Source organism: Rhinoraja longicauda, chromosome 1 (assembly GCF_053455715.1).
Source record: "Rhinoraja longicauda isolate Sanriku21f chromosome 1, sRhiLon1.1, whole genome shotgun sequence".
NCBI classification, from domain to species: Eukaryota; Metazoa; Chordata; class Chondrichthyes; order Rajiformes; family Arhynchobatidae; genus Rhinoraja; species Rhinoraja longicauda.
The window spans coordinates 31,286,620-31,308,274 of NC_135953.1; positions in this window are offsets into that span (position 1 = coordinate 31,286,620).

Consider the following 21,655-nt stretch of genomic DNA (forward strand, 5'->3'; position numbering starts at 1 on the left):
CAATGAGGTAGGTTGGAAGATCAAGTCTATAACCTAGTTTAAGCGTTCGCTTTAACAGATCTTCAGTGTGTTCCTAAGCTACAAAATCAGACTTTTCTTTGCTGGAGTTTTATGTTGAAAAGCTTGAGACAACCCCATTTTTTTTTCATTTGACATTGTGAGGAAGTATTTGGTGGATATTCAGTTCAGTGCCTCAATCCAACTTCAGCTAACTGCCTTTAGGTAAACTGTTGATTTCAGATATATCATTCAAAAGCCACCAACATTAATGAGTGATGAGATGTTACTTTCTGAGGCATTACTTCGGCATCTGGTTTCACTGTACATATGTTTTGAGTTACTTGTCCAGCATTAGGTAATATAATGGGAATTATTTTTGAAGGTTCTTCTAGGTGGAATGTTTGTGGTTACTGATTCTGAAAATCTCAAAACCCAAAGAAATGCCGATGAAAGGTCAAGGGAGTGAGTAAAATGTCCTGGAGTTTTATAGACTCCAATTTTTCTGGTACTCATTATTTCATAAATAAACTTTTTCACAAACTCTTTCCCAAGTAATAAAGATCACAGCTAAATTAAATTAAACAGCTATTGTTTTGCAAATAAGGAAAATCATTAAACACCTTCTTACAACTTAATATCTGGCTGCTTGTCATATATTGGATGCCGTAATGTCTTCAGAATGCCTGAAGGCACAGCATATATGTCCAGAAGAAATAAAGGTTTGCCTACAAGACAGCACTCTGACATTTGAGACCGCGGCAGTCTGTCTATAAAACTGTAAACTTGTTTGAGAAGCAGACACAACACATGACACTACATCCAATCAGGCCCACAGTATAAACACACAGATATAGAGATAATAACATGTTGCGTGCTTAAAGATACATTACACACTAATCCTTTTAAATCATCACTATAATACAAGTAACATGACAGATTATGACAGGGTTCTGAATCTGAGAAATGTTTGTAATCGAAACAGTTCACATGTTGGATATGTGGGCACCTGGCAATACATTTAAATAAAAATATCGGCTAACAATAGACAATAGACAATAGGTGCAGGAGTAGGCCATTCAGCCCTTCGAGCCAGCACCGCCATTCAATGCGATCATGGCTGATCACTCTCAATCAGTACCCCGTTCCTGCCTTCTCCCCATACCCCCTCACTCCGCTATCCTTAAGAGCTCTATCCAGCTCTCTCTTGAAAGCATCCAACGAACTGGCCTCCACTGCCTTCTGAGGCAGAGAATTCCACACCTTCACCACTCTCTGACTGAAAAAGTTCTTCCTCATCTCCGTTCTAAATGGCCTACCCCTTATTCTTAAACTGTGGCCCCTTGTTCTGGACTCCCCCAACATTGGGAACATGTTTCCTGCCTCTAATGTGTCCAATCCCCTAATTATCTTATATGTTTCAATAAGATCCCCCCTCATCCTTCTAAATTCCAGTGTATACAAGCCTAATTGCTCCAGCCTTTCAACATACGACAGTCCCGCCATTCCAGGAATTAACCTAGTGAACCTACGCTGCACGCCCTCCATAGCAAGAATATCCTTCCTCAAATTTGGAGACCAAAACTGCACACAGTACTCCAGGTGCGGTCTCACCAGGGCCCGGTACAACTGTAGAAGGACCTCTTTGCTCCTATACTCAACTCCTCTTGTTATGAAGGCCAACATTCCATTGGCTTTCTTCACTGCCTGCTGTACCTGCATGCTTCCTTTCAGTGACTGATGCACTAGGACACCCAGATCTCGTTGAACATCCCCTCTTCCTAACTTGACACCATTCAGATAATAATCTGCCTTTCTATTCTTACTTCCAAAGTGAATAACCTCACACTAATCTACATTAAACTGCATCTGCCATGTATCCGCCCACTCACACAACCTATCCAAGTCACCCTGCAGCCTTATTGCATCTTCCACACAATTCACACTACCCCCCAGCTTAGTATCATCTGCAAATTTGCTAATGGTACTTTTAATCCCTTCATCTAAGTCATCCTAACCAAGGACAAAGTGTAGTTAGACCAGGACTTTCAACTCAACCTTTCAGATATTGCTGTGCACTGAGTTCCCACTTGGCAAAAGATGCTGCAGCCGACAAATCCATTTTGCCGAAGAAGGGTTTCGACCCAAAACGTCACCTATTCCTTTTTGCCAGAGATGCTACCTGAACTGTTGAATTATTCCAGCATTTTGTGGCTACCTTCGGTGTAAATCAGCATCTGCAGATTATTCTTACATAAATCTATTCTGCTGATCTCCCAAACACTTGTCAATATGTACGAGCTGTACGTAAATCAGGTGTTTGTAACCTGGGAAGGAGTTTTGTAGGATGTAAATAAATGTGTATACGGTACCACAGCAAAGAGTGGGGATAAATGGGTCCCTTTCGGAATGGCAGGCAGTGACCAGTGGGGTACCGCAAGGTTCGGTGCTGGGACCCCAGCTATTTACGATATACATTAATGACTTAGACGAAGGGATTAAAAGTACCATTAGCAAATTTGCAGATGATACTAAGTTGGGGGGTAGTGTGAATTGTGAGGAAGATGCAATAAGGCTGCAGGGTGACTTGGACAGGTTGTGTGAGTGGGCGGATACATGGCAGATGCAGTTTAATGTAGATAAGTGTGAGGTTATTCACTTTGGAAGCAAGAATAGAAAGGCAGATTATTATCTGAATGGTGTCAAGTTAGGAGGAGGGGGAGTTCAACGAGATCTGGGTGTCCTAGTGCATCAGTCAATGAAAGGAAGCATGCAGGTACAGCAGGCAGTGAAGAAAGCCAATGGAATGTTGGCCTTCGTAACAAGAGGAGTTGAGTGTAGGAGCAAAGAGGTCCTTCTACAGTTGTACCGGGCCCTGGTGAGACCGCACCTGGAGTACTGTGTGCAGTTTTGGTCTCCAAATTTGAGGAAGGATATTCTTGCTATGGAGGGCGTGCAGCGTAGGTTCACTAGGTTAATTCCCGGAATGGCGGGACTGTCGTATGTTGAAAGGCTGGAGCGATTGGGCTTGTATACACTGGAATTTAGAAGGATGAAGGGGGATCTTATTGAAACATATAAGATAATTAGGGGATTGGACACATTAGAGGCAGATAACATGTTCCCAATGTTGGGGGAGTCCAGAACAAGGGGCCACAGTTTAAGAATAAGGGGTAGGCCATTTAGAACGGAGATGAGGAAGAACTTTTTCAGTCAGAGGGTGGTGAAGGTGTGGAATTCTCTGCCTCAGAAGGCAGTGGAGGCCAGTTCGTTGGATGCTTTCAAGAGAGAGCTGGATAGAGCTCTTAAGGATAGCGGAGTTAGGGGGTATGGGGAGAAGGCAGGAACGGGGTACTGATTGAGAGTGATCAGCCATGATCGCATTGAATGGCGGTGCTGGCTCGAAGGGCTGAATGGCCTACTCCTGCACCTATTGTCTATTGTCTATTGTCTATTGACAAGTATAGATGTCATTGGACATACTGCATCTCCGTGCCTTTCCTGTCAATGTGCCATTGCAAAGCATCAATAAAGAAAATCTTCTTCCTACCCAGCTTCAGTTGTCTCAGATGATCATTCTCCATCTGTGTTATCCACACCTTAATAGTTTGACACAATGATGGGTAGAAAAATTGTCTACTGTTATCTTGCACTGTGCACTCCATTTAATCTAATGTCCAGAGAACCATTCCAGAGTAGGTTTTTGGCTCTGCAGTACTTTCTGCCAATGGTGTATAGTTGAATTTGCTGGAGTAAATGTTTTGACTTGCCATCAAACACAATGTCACAAATGTTAATTCATAATAGTGAATAGACTTGTAAACTAATATTGTTACAATATCAGTTTGCAAGAGTCTATTCACTGATTATGAATATACGCTTTCACTTGCAAGTTTGCTTACTCCTGTTACCGCTTGTAACAGTTCCTTATCATCAGAATAAACTTTCAAACAAAGAGGTCTTCCCTTCTGTAGAAACAAAGAATTGCAGATACTGGTTAATACACAAAAGGGCACAAAGTGCTGGAGTAACTTAGTGGGTCAGGCAGCATGGTGGAATCTGGGAGAGTTGATTAGGATATGGGGAGAATAACAAAATGGGATAAATATATAGAAACAAGGAATTGCAGATGCTGGTTTACAAACAAAAACACAAAGTGCTGGAGTAACTCAGTGGGTCAGGCGGCATCTCCGGAGAACATGGATAGGTGATGTTGTGGTTGAGACCCTTCAGGTCGTTTTGGGTCTTCACTTCTGCTGCTTTTCACATTACCTCAAACTAAACTAAACTAAACTAAACCTTTGATTTCAGCAATTTGAGTCTTTTCCAACTTCGCAATTCATGTGATGAAATGGTGTTCTTAATTCCTAATCTTATTTACAATTATAAATGTTGCTTTCTTATTCTAAACCTCTCAACCCCACTGAAATGAGTCTATTTCCTCATATCCCATCCCATTTCATAATTTTAAACATCTACAAATCACTTTGTATTCCGAAATGTAAACATGTAAAATGGAAAAACAGAACTGTATAATCTCTAATATTTTATTTAGAACATCTCCAATATTTGGAACATTTGTTCATTTGATTTCCGCATACCAGATATGTGACTGTAGCTTCTACAGCCATGTCTCAATATGATTTTTATGTTGTGCTGCCCAATTTTAGCATTAATGAAGTTTACAGAACACTTAAATACCTAGGGATATATTTCTATGTTAAAGGAGCCATGTACTGTATATCTGCGTTGTTGATTAATATGGATTCACCATTGCAATTTAACTTTATTTTTTATCTGTTGCCATTTGTAATATTGCAGAAATTTTCATTGTACCTGAACCTTAACGTACATCCGATTTGCCGTTTGATGTGGATTTGCCAGCATTTGCTTCTTTATCTTTTATCCTTTACCATTTTCAACATTGTAAGATTTTCATTGTACCTGTGCCTCACTGTACATGTGCATATGACAACAAACTTGAGTTGATTTGACTTGATTATTAAATACATTGGTACACCTAAGGTCATCAAAGAAGATTGAAATATAAGCTTCAGATTAGATTGTTTATTATGGATTTATGCTCTTAAAGTGTTGCCATTAGTGTATGAAGAAACTGAACCTTCAAATACTTTAACAGGATCCATCATTCAGCTTCCGCTATTTAAGGTGAAACTGTTACTTAATAAAAACCAAATCTGGCACCCATTTTTACTGGCGTGATGCCATTAAGAATCTTCAACCTAAATGATTAACTCTCTTTCTCACACCCATGGCATTAATTACTCCCTAATCTTCTGAGTATTTCCAGCATTTGATTTTCAGCATCCACAGGATTTCACTTTGACAGCAATGCAATGCCTTTCTTCCTCTTTCATTATACCTGAAATAAAATTATTTGAAATTTAAATTTGCCATGAGAGGGTGGTAATAAAATCGGACAGTTGCAGTTGGTTTTCCCATCACATCAGGATGGATTGGAACTTTCTCAGTTGCAACTCTACTGATTGTGTATATGTCTGTGTGTGTGCGGAGGTGTGGGGGGAGGGGGCTAAGTTCATAAGTTTGAGCAGCAGAATTAGGCCATTTGGCCCATCAAGTCTACTCCGATATTCAATCAAGGCTAACTTCAGATAGTTCCTCTGTCCCCCTCTTTCCCCTCCCCTTCCCAGTTCTCCCACTCGTCTTCCTGTCTCCTACTACATCCTGTCTTTGTCCCGCCCCCTCCCCTGACATCAGTCTGAAGAAGGGTTTTGACCCGAAACATCACCCATTCCTTTTCTCCCAAGATGCTGCCTGGCCTGCTGAGTTACTCCAGCATTTTGTGTCTACCTTCGATTTAAACCAGCATCTGCAGTTTTTTTCCAACAAATCCTTCAATCAAGGCTGAGCTATCTTTCCTAATCAAACACGTTCACCTGCCTTTGCCCCATAAACCCTGAAAGAATGCAGATTTATTTTCCTGAATAAGTGGGTTTCATAATAATCAAGTAGGTTTATGAGCATCATCCCTGATATTACTATTGTTTTAACTCCATATTTATTACTTACTAGACCTAGTGGACCCATTGGGTCCATTCCTCATAGAGGGGGAACAGGGAAGGGGAGAGGGTGTGTCTGAGTGAGCCATGGACCCAAAGCCTCTGCTGTATTGGTGTAGCACCCTTAAGTCCCCCCCCCCCACTCAATCCCCCTTATCCCCCTCGTCCTCCCCCCACATGCCCACTCCATCTCCCCTACCCACCCCCACTTGCACCTCCCCAGGCCCCATCCCACTCCCTCCAGCCCTGCCTCCACCCCCTTCCCCTTCCCCACTCTTATTCCCCTCTCCCCCTCCCCTCACCTCCCTCCCCTCCCCCACCACCACTCTCCCTGCCCACACCCCACTCTCCCCCCACCCCAATCTTCCCTCCTCCCCACCCCCACTTTCCCCCACCCCCACTCTTGCCACCCACCCCACCCTGCCCTCCTCCCCAGCCTTTCTCTCCACCCTACCCCCACCCACTCCTCCCCCACCCTCCCCCTAGTCTCTCCTCTCCGCCCCCACTCTCTCCTCCCCCACCCCCACTCTCACTCACCCCCAACCCCCCTTTCCCCCCCACCCCCCCTTTCCCCCACCCCCACTCTCTCCTCCCCCACCACCCCACTAACCCCTCTTCCCCACCCCCACTGTCCCTCTTGTCCCCACCACCACCCCCGCAGGGTGGCGGGAGGTGGGACTACACGAGGCCGGTGGCTCGGCGGGAAGCGCGCACAAGATGGCGGAGCGTGAGGAGAAGGAGGAGGAGAGCGGCCGCCATCTTTCTGAAGTCGCGACAGGGCCGTCGGTGGCATCGGCCCTCGTCGACGCCGCCATCGGTGGAAGCGGCCGCTGTAGGAGAAGGAGAAGATGCTGCCCGCTGCGGCTTGTGTGCGGTAATGGTGCGGGGCGCTGGGCCCGGGCAGGAGCGGGGACACGAGGACGCCGTGGGTTGAAGGGACGGAAGGGAAGGATGAGTGGACCATCAGTCCGACCATCTCCCTCCTGCTGGGAGTGACCCCCGGGTGTGGGAGAGTGTGGAGAGTGAGGGGAGAGAGGAGAGAAGAGGGAGGAGAGGGGAGCCCCTGATTGCGGGCGGGCGGGCGGCTCCACTAACGGCGTCCATCTTGTTTGTGCGAGTGAAGAGAGAGTCCGTGCGTGCCCTATGGAGATGTCATACGCACAGCAGCCCTTGGAAAAAGGTCTTTAGAAATGTGAATTTTGAACTTTACAATGTCTTTATCTTAAAGAATATAACACCAATTTAAATAAAACTTGGTCAAAAAAACAGTGATTCACAACTCTCTGACTGAAAAAGTTTTTCCTCATCTCAGTTCTAAATGGCCTACCCCTTATTCTTAAACTGTGGCCCCTTGTTCTGGACTCCCCCAACATTGGGAACATGTTTCCTGCCTCTAACGTGTCCAACCCCTTAATAATCTTATACGTTTCGATAAGATCTCCTCTCATCCTTCTAAATTCCAGTGTATACAAGCCTAGTCGCTCCAGTCTTTCAACATATGACAGTCCCGCCATTCCGGGAATTAACCTAGTAAACCTACGCTGCACGCCCTCAATAGCAAGAATATCCTTCCTCACATTTGGAGACCAAAACTCCACACAGTACTCCAGGTGAGGTCTCACTAGGGCCCCGTACAACTGCAGAAGGACCTCTTTGCTCCTATACTCAACTCCCTTTGTTATGAATGCCAACATTCCATTGGCTTTCTTCACTGCCTGCTGGACCTGCATGCTTCCTTTCAGTGACTGATGCACTAGGCCACCCAGATCTCGTTGTACGTCCCCTTTTCCTAACTTGAAACCATTCAGATAATACTCTGCCTTCCTATTCTTACCACCAAAGTGGATAACCTCTCACTTATCCACATTAAACTGCATCTGCCATGCATCCGCCCACTCACACAACCTGTCCAAGTCACCCTGCAACCTCATAGCATCTTCCTCACAGTTGACACTACCACCCAGCTTTGTATCATCTGCAAATTTGCTAATGGTACTTTTAATCCCTTCATCCAAGTCATTAATGTATATTGTAAATAGCTGCGGTCCCAGCACCGAGCCATAACAATGAAGGAAAAAGGAGCATCAGACCATAACTTCATTCTACAAGGTCGTGGTTGACCTTTTGACCTGGGCTACACCTCTTGCCTTGTAATTACACCAAACAATTAGTTACAAAGAGCAAATTTAAAGTAATCCAGTCTTGAAGCACATCCCAAAAGTCCATTCGGAAAAAAGAATGGCAATGACCCAGCATTTGCAAGACTTTCTGGAAGTAGTTCTTCATGTAATTAACAACAGCTAACAGAAATGTGAAGTGCCTTTATTTAACATCACACTTCTTTTCATTTATAAGAGATTATAATCAAGGTTAGTCATTGCCCAACTGAGAGAGATCCAAGGACAGCCAGTACCTCGTAATGGTTGTTCTTTTGTAAAGATCAAAGAAAAACTAAGTAGAAATCTCCGATATCTTTTGTTGGGGTGGACATTTTATTAGGAATTCACACAAGCTGATTTTATTTAACCAGCATACTATAGTAAACCAACTGTGCATATGGTGCCCATTACAATTGGTATTGCTCGGTATTGCCAAAAATTTGGTTCTCAGTAATTAAATAACAAGTTAGTTTAAAACAAATTCTTTGCACAAATGTTTTGCTTTTGTTGTTTCTTAAGCTGTCATTACTTTTTGATTCATGAGTCTTTTCCTGGATAAAATAATTGATAAACTGCTTCCATGGAATCAGGCATTTAACTTGGGAAGGTATTTCAAAGTACTGTAACATAATTGGACAGAAATATCTATGCCAAGCCAACAAAAGAGACAAAGTTCAGTCTAACCCTGAACAACACTTTGATTTTGAAAGAAAACATAATTTCTAAATTATTTCTGCGATTTTTTTAATATTCTACTTCCCTTTTCAAACTTTTAGTGATTTTTTTTCATTTAAAATGGTTTTATAAAGGTCATTTTAAAATGGATCTCTGCAAAATTTGTTCACAACATGTCTTTTTGTCTGTTTTCCTTAATGAACCACGTCTTGTAGACAAAAAAATTTGCTTCAGTACATGATTAAAGCTACTTTTACCAGCTAGAATTCAATGCTTTCAACCCACATCTAATAGATCTGATTCCTTATCCCCCAAGATGGAATCATAAAAATAAATGTTGGTCTGTGATCCTGCTGCAAAACTATGTAATTCAGATTTAGCAACGCAAACACAGAAAGCCACAGGACACTTGCGACATCCTGGATTCTAAACCATATGCTGGCATCGAGGCACTTTTATTATTCCACAGTGAATATCTATCTCTTTAATTCTGGGATAGACTTTCTTGAATAAGCAATAGTATAATAGAATCTACCCAAAGGTGGCCAAACTTGCTGCAGGTCCTTAAATACTCCTTGGGCATTGTAGGTTGTTGGTAAGGCAAGCATCTAACGTTCATTCATTAACTAGCCTTGGAAGGATAGACACAAAATGTTAGAGTAACTCAGTGGGATAGGCTGCATCTCTGGAGAGAAGGAATGGGTGATGTTTCGGGTCGAGACTCTTCTTTAGCCTTGGAAGGTGTTAGTTGCTGCCTTTTTCAACAGCTAAGTCAGTTGATGATGGCTGCATATTGAAATTCAATGCCATGTAATGTTTCCCAAAGATCCCAAGATCATTCTACAATTCATTTCCTCTCATTCCTTCTGCTTGCCTGTTTGACTGATAGCAGAACCACTAATGAAGTGATAAAAGCAGCAGCTGGTATCACCTTATCTGTATGCGAATCAATTCTGCTGGGAAGCATAAACACGGCCTATCCAATATCAAAACAGTTCATCAATCACCATGGCTCTAAATATAAACTTTGCTTCAGAGTGAGTGTAGAATAAAATTATTGTACGCACATACCTCACTTGTTTGAGATTAATTGAACTAAATATATTATCTGTATATGAGTTTGTTGTATGCTATTATATCTTCATGTCCTTACCTTAGCCAAAAATTACATGTACTTATTTAAATCAAATTCACCAAGGCATTTAAAAAAATCACAAATCTACTATATTTTTTTAAAAATAAGCACAAAAATGCTCAGTACTTTTGCTTTCTTTACATTTGGAGTGCTGTTCCATCTATAGATTATTGTGTGACTGGAAATATATATTCACAGTAAAATGGAGACACAAGATTAGTATGGTACCTGCGGCCCAAAGCAATTTCTTGAAAGCAATTTAAAACAGTGGTGTACCTATTGTTGCCTCAATGTAACACCACATCTGCCAGATAGTTGTTACTCTGCTTCTTTTAAGCTAAAGGCATGCATTATTTTGTTACTAAACTTTCTTAAGGTATTGGATACCACTATGTATGTTTCTTTCAGCATATTATAGAAATTCAATGCAATATGATAGGGAATATTATGAACCCCCATAACCAATATGATGATTTGGAGATGGAGATGGGGGGAAGAGTTGGCTGCTGGTTGTGGCAGTGGGGAAGGGAGGGAAGAAAATGCAAACAGTGTGGCACGCCGGAGATCAACTCAATATCCAAATCTCCGTTTAGAATTGTTTAGAACAACTTTCACACTAGTTTGGACCAGAATGCATATAAATGTGTACTTATATTAACACGTGATGCCTAGGAGCAAACTGCAGTCGTCCATGTAGTTGAGCTTCCCTTTATGGACATAAATAATGCCTTTGATAATATCCTCAAAAAAGGAAATTATCTTGAACAGTTTTAAGTTAAATATAAAGAATCTTTGCCTAAACAACCTAAGTGATCAAGAAATGGAATGTTTAAATCTGATAAAGCACTACTAACCCAAAATTATTTTGAATTCTCCCTGATTATTAATTTATTTCTAACATGCAGAACAAGTGGAGGATTATTATTAAAAAAGTACACACACGAAGTTTTCAATTAGCTTTAATCTTGTCTTTGCATTTATTTGATTAACTATCTAATCAATTAGCAGTATATTTGCTGCTGCTTTCTGCCCATAAAATGGAACTCTTGCAGTTATTTTACTTACAATTTATACTTTGTACCATTTGTTTATGCCCGAGTTATGAACTAGTTGTTCTCATTATTTAAATAAGAGCTGCAAGGGTTTTTATAACTACCATTCCAGTGGCTCAGTAATGTGGTTTCCATAATAATTCACAGCCTCAGCTGAACTTTATTGTTCTGTTTGTAACTCAATGAAAAGTTACGAAACAAAAAAAAAAATTCTATTGTTTCAGATGATGTTTCACAATTTTATACAGTAAGGAAGTGTTCAACAGTTTTCTTTTCTTTGATGCATAATCTCCGAAACCCCTTCCACCCAGATTTCTCTTTCATTTCTTGACATTACTTTCACAAAGCAAAAAAAAAAACCACTGTGCAAAACATGACTTCTGAAAGAACACTTGTAATGCATCAAACGTTTCTCCTCTGCAAGTTATTTAAAGCTGGAATGTAGTGTTCATGCATGACTGATTCCAAGATTTCCAGTTTAGCTTTCAAAGTTTTTTCAATTACAATGTCTATATATTCAAAATCTCATTTGTTTGTTTGTTTGTTCCTGAACTACAGCCAAAACGGTACATGATAGCGCGACAATTTTAGGCCCACCTTACTCACCGTCGTCCCTTTGGTGTTAATGGAAGAAGTTTCATTGAAATTGGTGTTATATTTTAAAATGTATTCACATTTTAAAGTTTAAATCTATCTCCTAGGGAGGGAGGGGAGAGGGAGGGTGGGAGGGAAAGGGGAGGAGGGAGGGTAAGGGGGGGTTGAGGTGGATGGAGTGGGGGGGGAGAAGGGAGGGAGTGGAGGGGAGGGGAGGGGAGGGGGAGGGGGGAGGGAGGATGAGGAGGGAGGGAGGGAGTTAGAGGGGAGGAGGGAAGGGAAGGGAGGGGGAGGAGGGAGGGGGGGGAAGGGGAGGAGGGGGAGGGGAAGGGGAAGGGGAGGGGAGCAGGTGGGGGGAGGAGGGAGGGAGGAGGGGGGGAGGGAGGGGGAGGAGAGAGAGAGGAGGGAAGGGGGAGGGGGAGGGAGGGAGGGGAGGGGGAGAGGGGAGGGGGAGTGGGAGAGGAGAGGGTGTTGCACCAATGCAGGAGAGGTTTGGGCCCAATGGGTCCACTTGGTCTAGTAGTTCTTTAAACATGAAATATTTTAATGGTGATTAACATTAATTAATTTTTGGATCTACAGAATATGAATGCATTTCATTTCTTGCATTTTAAAGCTAACTATAAAGCTAAAGATATATTACATATTTTTCTTTGATGTAAACCACAGAAACCATGCCCAATAAAAACACTAAAGTAACAGTATCTTATCGCAGCATTGAAGACACATATTTCATTTATGATTTCTATGATGTTCTAACTTTCCCATGTTTTTATTCCTTACTCACTTAAAGTGGCAGTTACCACAGAATTGTAGACAAAAAGGCATATGATTTTGCACCAGCAGTAGTAAATACAATCCTCCACAAATTGTCAGAATTAGTGTGAATTCACATTATTCAAAACAGGAAAAATGGACCAAGCTAGGAAATTTAATTTTACCCAAGTTTAGGAACATTTTGAACCGGAGATTTGCTTCCAATTGAGTGGAGTTTAATCTGCAATCTTGATTGTTGAATGTGACAAAACTGGATGAGATAAATTTTAATTCTCACTATCTGGCAAAACACACCTTCTCTTTTTAGAACTTTCCAGAATTTCACTTGATTACAGACAATGCATAGAGAGAACAAGTTGATCACATATTGACAGTGAAAAGTAACACCCAAATGATTGACTTCAGGAAACATGGTGGAGTACATGACCCGATCAACATCAATGGTGCCAAAGTGGAAATGGTTGAGACTTTCAAGTTCCTTGGTGTTAATATTACCAACGATCTGTCGTGGGTCAACCACATTAATGTGACAGTCAAGAAGGCACCCTAATGCCTCTACTTCCTGAAGAGACTGAAGAGAGAAACTCAGTCCATCACACAGGCCTTATCTTTGACTCCAATTATACTTCACGCTGCCTTGGGAAAGCAGCCAACATAATCAAAAAGTCCCATCCCAATCATTCTTTCCTCTCCACTCCTATATTCTGTAATCTGCATCATTGCTTGATACTTTATAGTCACATGTACCTAGCTACGGTGAAATTCTTTGTTTTTGCATACAATACACAAAGTACACAAAACGTTACCACGTTTCTGGTGCTGACAAAGTTACAAAAGTATTTATTAAGGTCATGTTGGTCCCACTCTGTATTCAGCAGGAACTCCCTCCCCCCCAGGGTTCGGTGCTGGGCCCGTTACTGTTTGTCATCCATAATCAACGATTTGGATGAGAACATACACAGCAAGATTAGCAAGTTTGCAGATGATAAAAAAGTGGATGGTTTTTCAGATAGTGAAGATGGTAGTGAAAAATTGCAGCAGGATCTTGATCCAATTGGCCAGGTGTGCTGAGGAATGGTTGATGGAATTTAATGCAGAAAAATGTGAGGTGTTGCATTTTGGGAAGTCTAACATGGGCAGGACCTACACAGTGAATGGTAGGGCTCTGGGGAATGCTGTGGAGCAAAGGGATCTAGGAGTGCAGGTGCATAGTTCCCTGAAGGTGGAGTCACAGGTAGATCGGGTGATCAAAAAGGCTTTTGGCACATTGGCCTTCATCAGTCAGAGTATTGAGTATAGAAGACTCACCACCGTGTTGCAGGTGTATAAGACGTAGGTGAGGGCACATTTAGAGTATTGTATTCAGTTCTGGGCATCCCACTAAGGGAAAAATGTTGTCAAGCTGCAAAGGGTACAGAGAAGATTTACAAGGTTACTGCCAGGGCTAGACAGTCTGAGCTGCAGGGAGAGGATGAGTAGACTGGGACTCTATTCCTTGGAGCGCAGGAGGATAATGGGTGATCGTATTGAGGTATATAAAATCATGAGAGGAATAGATCAGTAGATACACAGAGTCTCTTGCCCAGAGTAGGTGAATCGAAGACCAGAGAACATAGCTCTAAGGTGAAGGGGAAAAGATTTAATATGAATCTGAGGAGTAACTTTTTCACACAAAGGGTGGTGGGTGAATGGAACAAGCTGCCAGAGGACGTAGTTGAGGTAGGGACTATCCCAACATTTAAAAAACAATTAGACGGGTTCATGGATAGGACAAGTTTGAAGGGATATGGGCCAAATGTGGTCAGCTGGGACCAGTGTTACTGGGATATGTTGGTCAGTGTGGTCAAGTTGGGCCAAAGGGCCTATTTCCACACTGTTTCACTCTAATGACTCTATGACATCCTTCGACCCCTGTAACAAGAACAAATACCATGTGATCTCACATCTTGAGCCCGATAGATCCATGGGTGGACTGGTTCCAGATTAACTGAATACAGCGGCCAAGCAATCATTAGGGATCATCCATGGTCATTTCACTGTCTTTAAATTAACTCCATAAAGTTCAGAAATAGAACTACCGGAAACATTTGGGCAACATAGTGATGCAGTGGTAGAGCTGTTTCCTCACAGTGCCAGAGACCAGACTTCAGTTGGTGTCAGTGCAGAGTTTGCACGTTCTCCCAGTGACCATGTGGGTTTCCTCTGGTTGTTCTGGCTTCTTCCCACATCCCAAAGATGTGCAGGTTGGTAGGATAATTGGCCTCTGTAAATTGCCTCTAGTGTGTAGGGAGTGGATGAGAAAGTGGGACAACAGAACTAACGTGAACGGGTGATTGATGGTCGGCCTGGACTCAGCGGGCCAAAGGACCTGTTTCCATGACAAATCTCTAAAAAATATCATCCATGGTCATTTCACTGTCCTTTTAATAACCCCATTAAGTCCAGAAATAAACCCACCGGATACATTGCTTGGATTTTGAGGCTCTTGATAAAGCAGCTGGTTAAAGCCTATAATTATGATAACAAATCTATCAGATAATGTTTTATTGGATGTAAGTTTGGCTGGGAATTGGGATCTATAATTAAAATATAAAAGATCTGGAGACCAACTTGGATAGCTGCTGTGAATTCTTTTTGCACTATTATTGTTTGTTTGTTTTTATATGTACGTGTATGTGTATATATATATATATGTGTGTGTGTGTGTGTGTGTGTGTATATGTATATGTATATGTACATGTGTGTGTATATGTATATTTATATATATGTGTGTGTGTATGTATATGTGTGTGTATATGTATATTTATATATATATATGTGTGTGTATATATGTGTGTGTATGTGTTTATGTATGTATATGTGTGTACATGTATCAATACCCACACTGAACTTTCTTTCTCATTTATTATATTGTTTACAGTGTACTATGTTTACTTATTTTGTTGCGCTGTTGCAAGTAAGAATTTCATTATTCTATCTGGAAGATATGACAATAAAACACTCTTGACTCTCTTGTAATGTACTGCAAATACAATCCGTAATTGAGAAACATCTGAAGAATCTGAAGAAACATCTGAAGAAGACCCATCTGAAGAAGGGTTTAGACCCGAAACGTCACCCATTCCTTCTCTCCCGAGATGCTGCCTGACCTGCTGAGTTACTCCAGCATTTTGTGAATAAATTGAGAAACATCTATTGACCACCATACAGGTAGTGTGCTAATTTTGTGTTGCCTGTCAATGTAACGATATATGCATGAAGCCACCACAAATTCAATGTACATTGGCTGCTTGCATCAGCATGTGACTTTGTTATAATTTGCTAAATCAATAAAAAACAGCCTGCACTACTTGAAGCTAGCCCGTGAACGTGCATTGCAGCTGGATTGCATGTTGGCAGTCATTGGCAGGGAAATGCAAGTTAGTAACAAGTGATGTAAAGTGCAGCTTGGAAGAGAGAGGATTCTAAATCCTTGAGATGTTGCACTGGAGAGAATTATAAAGGAGACATCAAATCCAGGAGAGATGAACCTTGTACACAGTTGGCCAAAATGCCCCTCAAATACACACTCCAAAGGCTGAAAGAGCAGATCGGGACGGAGGTCAAACTACCTTCCAATAAACTGGAGAAAAACACAAAGTGCTGAAAGTAAACATAGAAACAGAAAATAGGTGGAGGAGGAGACCATTTGGCCCTTCGAGCCAGCACTGCCATTCATTGTGATCATGGCTGATCATCTACGATCAGTGACCTGTGCCTGCCTTCTCCCCATATCCCTTGATTCCACTAGCCCCGAGAGATCTATCTAACTCTCTTTTAAATTCATCCAGTGAATTGGCCTCCACTGCCTTCTGTGGCAGAGAATTCCACAAATTCACACATCTCTGGGTGAAAAAGTTTATTCTCACCTCAGTTTTAAATGGCCTCCCTTTTATTCTTAGAAAGTATTCAGGAGGTCAAGCGGCATCTGTGCAGGGAATGGCTAGGCAATGTCTTGCAATGGGACCCTTCTTTAGACTGATCTCCAGAGTCCTGAATCTCCAGAGTCCTGATGGGTGAGGTGGATGGACTCAAGACATGGATAGATATGTATAACTGAGAGGTTTATATACATTACCAATAACTGGCTAAAAAAAGGTTCAGGAGTGGGAGTTTAATATTCCATGGTACGGGTGCTATGGGTGAGATAGAGAAGAAGGTAAAAGAGGAACGGGGTTTTGTTTTATTGACTGAGAAGGATGTTATGGCATCATTATGGTATCATCTGCAAGCTTCGTAATCTTGCCGTGTATGTTCTCATCCAAATCATTAACATAGATGACAAACAGTAATGGGCCCAGCACCGAACAATGATGCACACCATTAGTAACAAGCCTACAATCCAAGAAGCAACCTTCCACCATCACCGTCTGCTTCCTTCCATGAAGCCAATTTTCTATTTATTCAGCTATCTCTCCTTGGATTCCATGCCATCTAAAGTTCCAGAGGAGCCTACCATGTGGAACCTTGTCGAATGCTTTATTTAAGTCCATGTATACAACATCTACAACTCTGCCTTTTTTGGTCATGTCTTTAAAAAACTCAATCAGATTTGTGTGACATGACCTCCCACGTACAAAACCATGTTAACTATCCGTAATCACTCTTTGTCTCCTTGTCCATCTAAGTGCCTGTATATCCTATCCCTCAGAATACCCTGAGGCTCTGCGGAGAGTAGTGCGTTCGGTTGAACGCACTATGGGAACTACACTCGCCCCCCTGCAGGACCTATACATCAGGAGGTGCAGATCCAGAGCCAGCAACATTATGGGGGACCCCTACCACCCCAGCAACGGACTGTTCCAGCTGCTACGGTCAGGCAAACGCCTCCGCAGTCACGCTGTGAAAACAGAGAGGATGAGACGGAGTTTCTTCCCACAGGTCATCAGGACTGTTAACTCTTATATCACCAGGGACTAATTTACTGTATTAATTTATTTTTTGTGTTGTATCTTTTTTTAATTTTTCTATTCTGTTTTGTAGTTTTAGCACAATCCGCAGGCATTGCCACTTTCATTTCACTGCACATCTTATATGTGTATGTGACAAATAAAGTAGACTTGACGTGACTTGATCTAGTCTTAGGAAATTGGGAAGAGTAAGTGACTGAAGTGACAGTGGACGAGCCTTTCGGGAATCAATAACCACAGTTCTATTAGCTTTAAAATAGTTATGGATATGGACAGGGCAGGCCCACGAGTTAAGGTTCTGAATTGCAGCAAGGCCAACTTTGATGGTGTTAGACAGGAACTTACTAGTGTTGATTGGAGAAGGATGGTTGTGGACAAAGGGTCGTCTTAAAAGTGGGATGCTTGTAAATCAGTGATGGTGAAAGTTCAAGGCAAGCATGTTCCTGGTAGAGTGAAAGGCAATGCAGCTGGGAGTAAGAAACCATGGATGGCGAGAGAAACATAGAAAATAGGTGCAGGACTATGCCATTCGGCCCTTCAAGCCAGCACCATCATTCAATATGATCATGGCTGATCAGCCAGAATCAGTACCCTGTTCCTGCTTTCTCCCCATATCCCTTAATTCCATTAGCCTTAAGAGCAATATCTAACTCTCTCTTGAACACATCCAGTGAATTGGCCTCCATTGCCTTCTGTGGCAGAGAAACTGAGGCTCTTGTCAGGAAAAAGAAGGAGGCATGGGCCAGTTCAGGCAGTTAGGATTAGGTCAGAGAGTCATAGAGTATGGAAACAGGCCCTTCTGCCCATCTTGCCCACACCGGCCAATATGTCCCATCCACGCTAGTCCCACTTGCCTGCATTTGGCCCATATCCCTCCAAATCTGTCCTATCCATGTACCAGTGTAATTGTTTCTTAAACGTTGCGACCTCCTCAACTACCTCCTCTGGCAGTTCGTTCCATAAACCCATCACCCTTTGTGTGAAAAAGTTACCCCAGATTCGTATTAAATCTTTCCCCCCGTAAACCTATGTTTATCTACTGTACGTGCACCTAGGTGTATTCCTGGGACAGCTTAGAGGACTGAGGAACATACATAGAAGGAAATCATGAGAGCAAATATTGGGCAGGAGATAGCTCAGGCAGATAATATTAAGATGAATCCAAAGAAGTTTAATATGTACATTCAGTGAAAGAGGGCATCTAGAAAGACAATATGACTTTCAGAAACCAAAGCGGTCATCTATGAGTGAAGCCGCAGGAGATGGGCAATGTCCTCAATGAGTATTTCTCCTTTGTTTTTACAGTGGAGGAAAGACGTGAAGGCTGGGGAACTTGGGAGAGTTAATTATTACAATCATGGAGAGACTGGATGTCCTAGAGCATTTGAAGGTTGATAAATCTCCCAGGCCTGATCAGATATATCCGAGGACACTGTGGGAAGCTGGAGAAAAACTTGAGGGAGACCTGGCTGAGATGCACAAATCATTGTAAGACATGGGTGAAGTGCTGGATGACTGGACAAAGGCTAATGTACTTTTATTTAAGAAGGGCTACAAGGGAAAACCTGGTAACTATAGAACAGTAAGCCTACATCTGTGGTAGGTAAGTTACTGGAGAGGATTCCGAGTGATATGATACACTTATATGATATGCTTTTGGATAAACAGGGATTGATTAGAGATAGTCAGTGTGGCTTTGCATGTGGGAGATTGTGTCTTACTAATTTGATTGAGTTGTTTGAAAAAGTAACCAAAAAGATTGATATGGGCAAGGTCGTTGACATTGCCTTTACGAACTTTAGCAAGGCATTTGATAAGGTTCCACATGGTAGGCTACTCTGGAAGGTTAGATCGCCTGGCATCCAGAGAGACCTAACAAACTGGATACAAAATTGGCTTAAAGGATGGAAGCAGAGAGTGGTGGTGGAAGGGTGTTTTTTGGACTGGAGGCCTGTGTCTCACAAGTGGTGTGTCTCAGAAATTGGTACTGGGCTCATTGCTGATTGTGGTTTATATCAACGATTTGGATGAGAATGACTAATAAGTTTGCAGAAGACACTGACATGGGTTGTATTGTAGATCACAAAGATGGTTATCAAAGATTCCAGAGAGATCTTGATCCGTTGGGCAAGTGTGCTGAGGAATGGCTAATGATGGAGTTTAATGCAGATAAATGCATGGTATCGCCTTTTGGGAAGCCAAAACAGGGCAGGACTTTCCCAGTGGATGGTGGGCCCTAGGGAGTGTTGTAGAGTAGATGGATCTAGGAGCACAAATACATAGTTCATTCAAAGTGGCGTCCCAGGTAGATAGGGTGGTCAAAAGGGCTATTGACACATTGGCCTTCATCAGTCGTATAGAAGTATCGAGTATAGAAGTTAGGAGGTCATGTTACAGTTGTAAAATACATTGGTGGAGCCACATTTACCGCATTCAGTGTTCTCAATATGGCCTCCTTTACATCGGCGAGACCAAGCCTAGACGTACTCGGTCCACCAAGACTGATGGATTTCCCACTTGCTAACTATTCCACCTCTCCTTCCCTTTCCCATACTGACCTTTCTGTCCTGGGCCTCCTCCATTGCCAGAGTGAGACCACATGCAAACTTGAGGAATAGCACCTCATATTCCGCTTGGGTAGCTTACAACCTAATGGTATGAACATTTATTTCTCCAATTTTAGGTAGCCAACCAACAAACAACCCCTGGCCCTTTCCCTCCCCTTTTCCCCCTCTCTTCCCTGTGGCCCAACTGGATGCACACCCATTTATCCCCTTCCCCTTAACCCCATCCCTTTCCACCTATAGTCCTTCCTCTATCTTTACAATCCACATGTCTTCTATCATTATCCCCTTATCTCACACTTCGTCTTCTCGTCGCTTGCCTTTGACCAACCATCTGCCAATCAAAACTCCCCCTCACTTGTATCCACCGATCACTTGCTAGACATTGTCCTGCCCCTATCTCTCTTCCAGCATTCTCCCCTCCCCCCATCACGATCAATCTGTAGAAGGGTTCCGACCTGAAACATCACCTATCCATGTTCTCCAGAGATGTTGTCTGACCCATTGAGTTACTCAACACTCCGTGTCAGTATACGATACTATTTGTTACACTTTTCTGCCATCCAGTTTCAAACTAATTTAAGTAAATTTTGTTCTTCACAGTATAAACATAGAATAAATAAAACATATATGTTTATTTCAGAAGAGCAGCATTTTAAATTGGTATCCATCCCTTGGGTAAAATATTATTTACAACATATGTTCAGAACATATGCCATCAGGAAAAGGAGCCCTTTATTATTCCCAATGCGAGGATTAGTGTCTAAAGGCCAGACAATCCCAAAGGTAAGATGTTAAAATATTAAAACAGATGACTGAAGTACCAGGTACGCTTTTATATTAGTGTTGGCTCCAGCGTTACATCAATGAACTTTGCCACAATTAAATAAATTATACTTCAATCCAAGTCTGAATTGTTCGGAATTAAACAGGAATCCAGGTTTTATAGCAGATGTACAATGACGCAGTTCACTTTGAGTTCCATTGCAAATCAACACTTTGTATGCTTCACATTTGGAATCAAGTAAACACAAGATTGAATCTCACACCCAAAAGAGTCAATTAAATTCAAGCATACAACTGGGGATAATACCAACAGTGCATTGTCCATGCAATGCAGTGTTTACATTTAGTGATATTTGAGTATATGTATAATTACTATAACAGGCTTATTTTGTTCACTGTTAAAGCAGCAACATTGGAAATTTGATTGTGGTAGCCATATGCACAATGACAAATTGGGTAAGGAAAGCAGTTATTGGCATGGTGAACAACAATAAGTGGAAGGAGGACCCTGGTAAAATTGAAGAACAAGCAAAATGATTGGAAAACATAATAAAATTCCATACCGATTAACGCGAGGTAGTACATTGTGGACAGAAAAGGAGAAAGACCACTTTTTACTTGAAAAACATGAATCTCAATGGGGAGAGAAATAGTTCATTGTGCTCTTTCCCACAGGTGCAAATATTTCACTATGCATCCACTCTATCAAAACCCTTCATAAATTTAAAGACTTCTATCAAATTCCCTCTTAGCTTTCTTTTCTCAAGTCACTTATTACAGTAAAACTGCATTAGTTTGTTGACCCACTGTGCAGAAATCTTAATAGTCTGGCATTTGGCTCATCAGGTCCAGTTTCTCATGCTCCTTTTAAATTCACTGGGGTTGTTATCCACTTCCTTTAAATTTACCAGGGTCCTGTTGCCCAT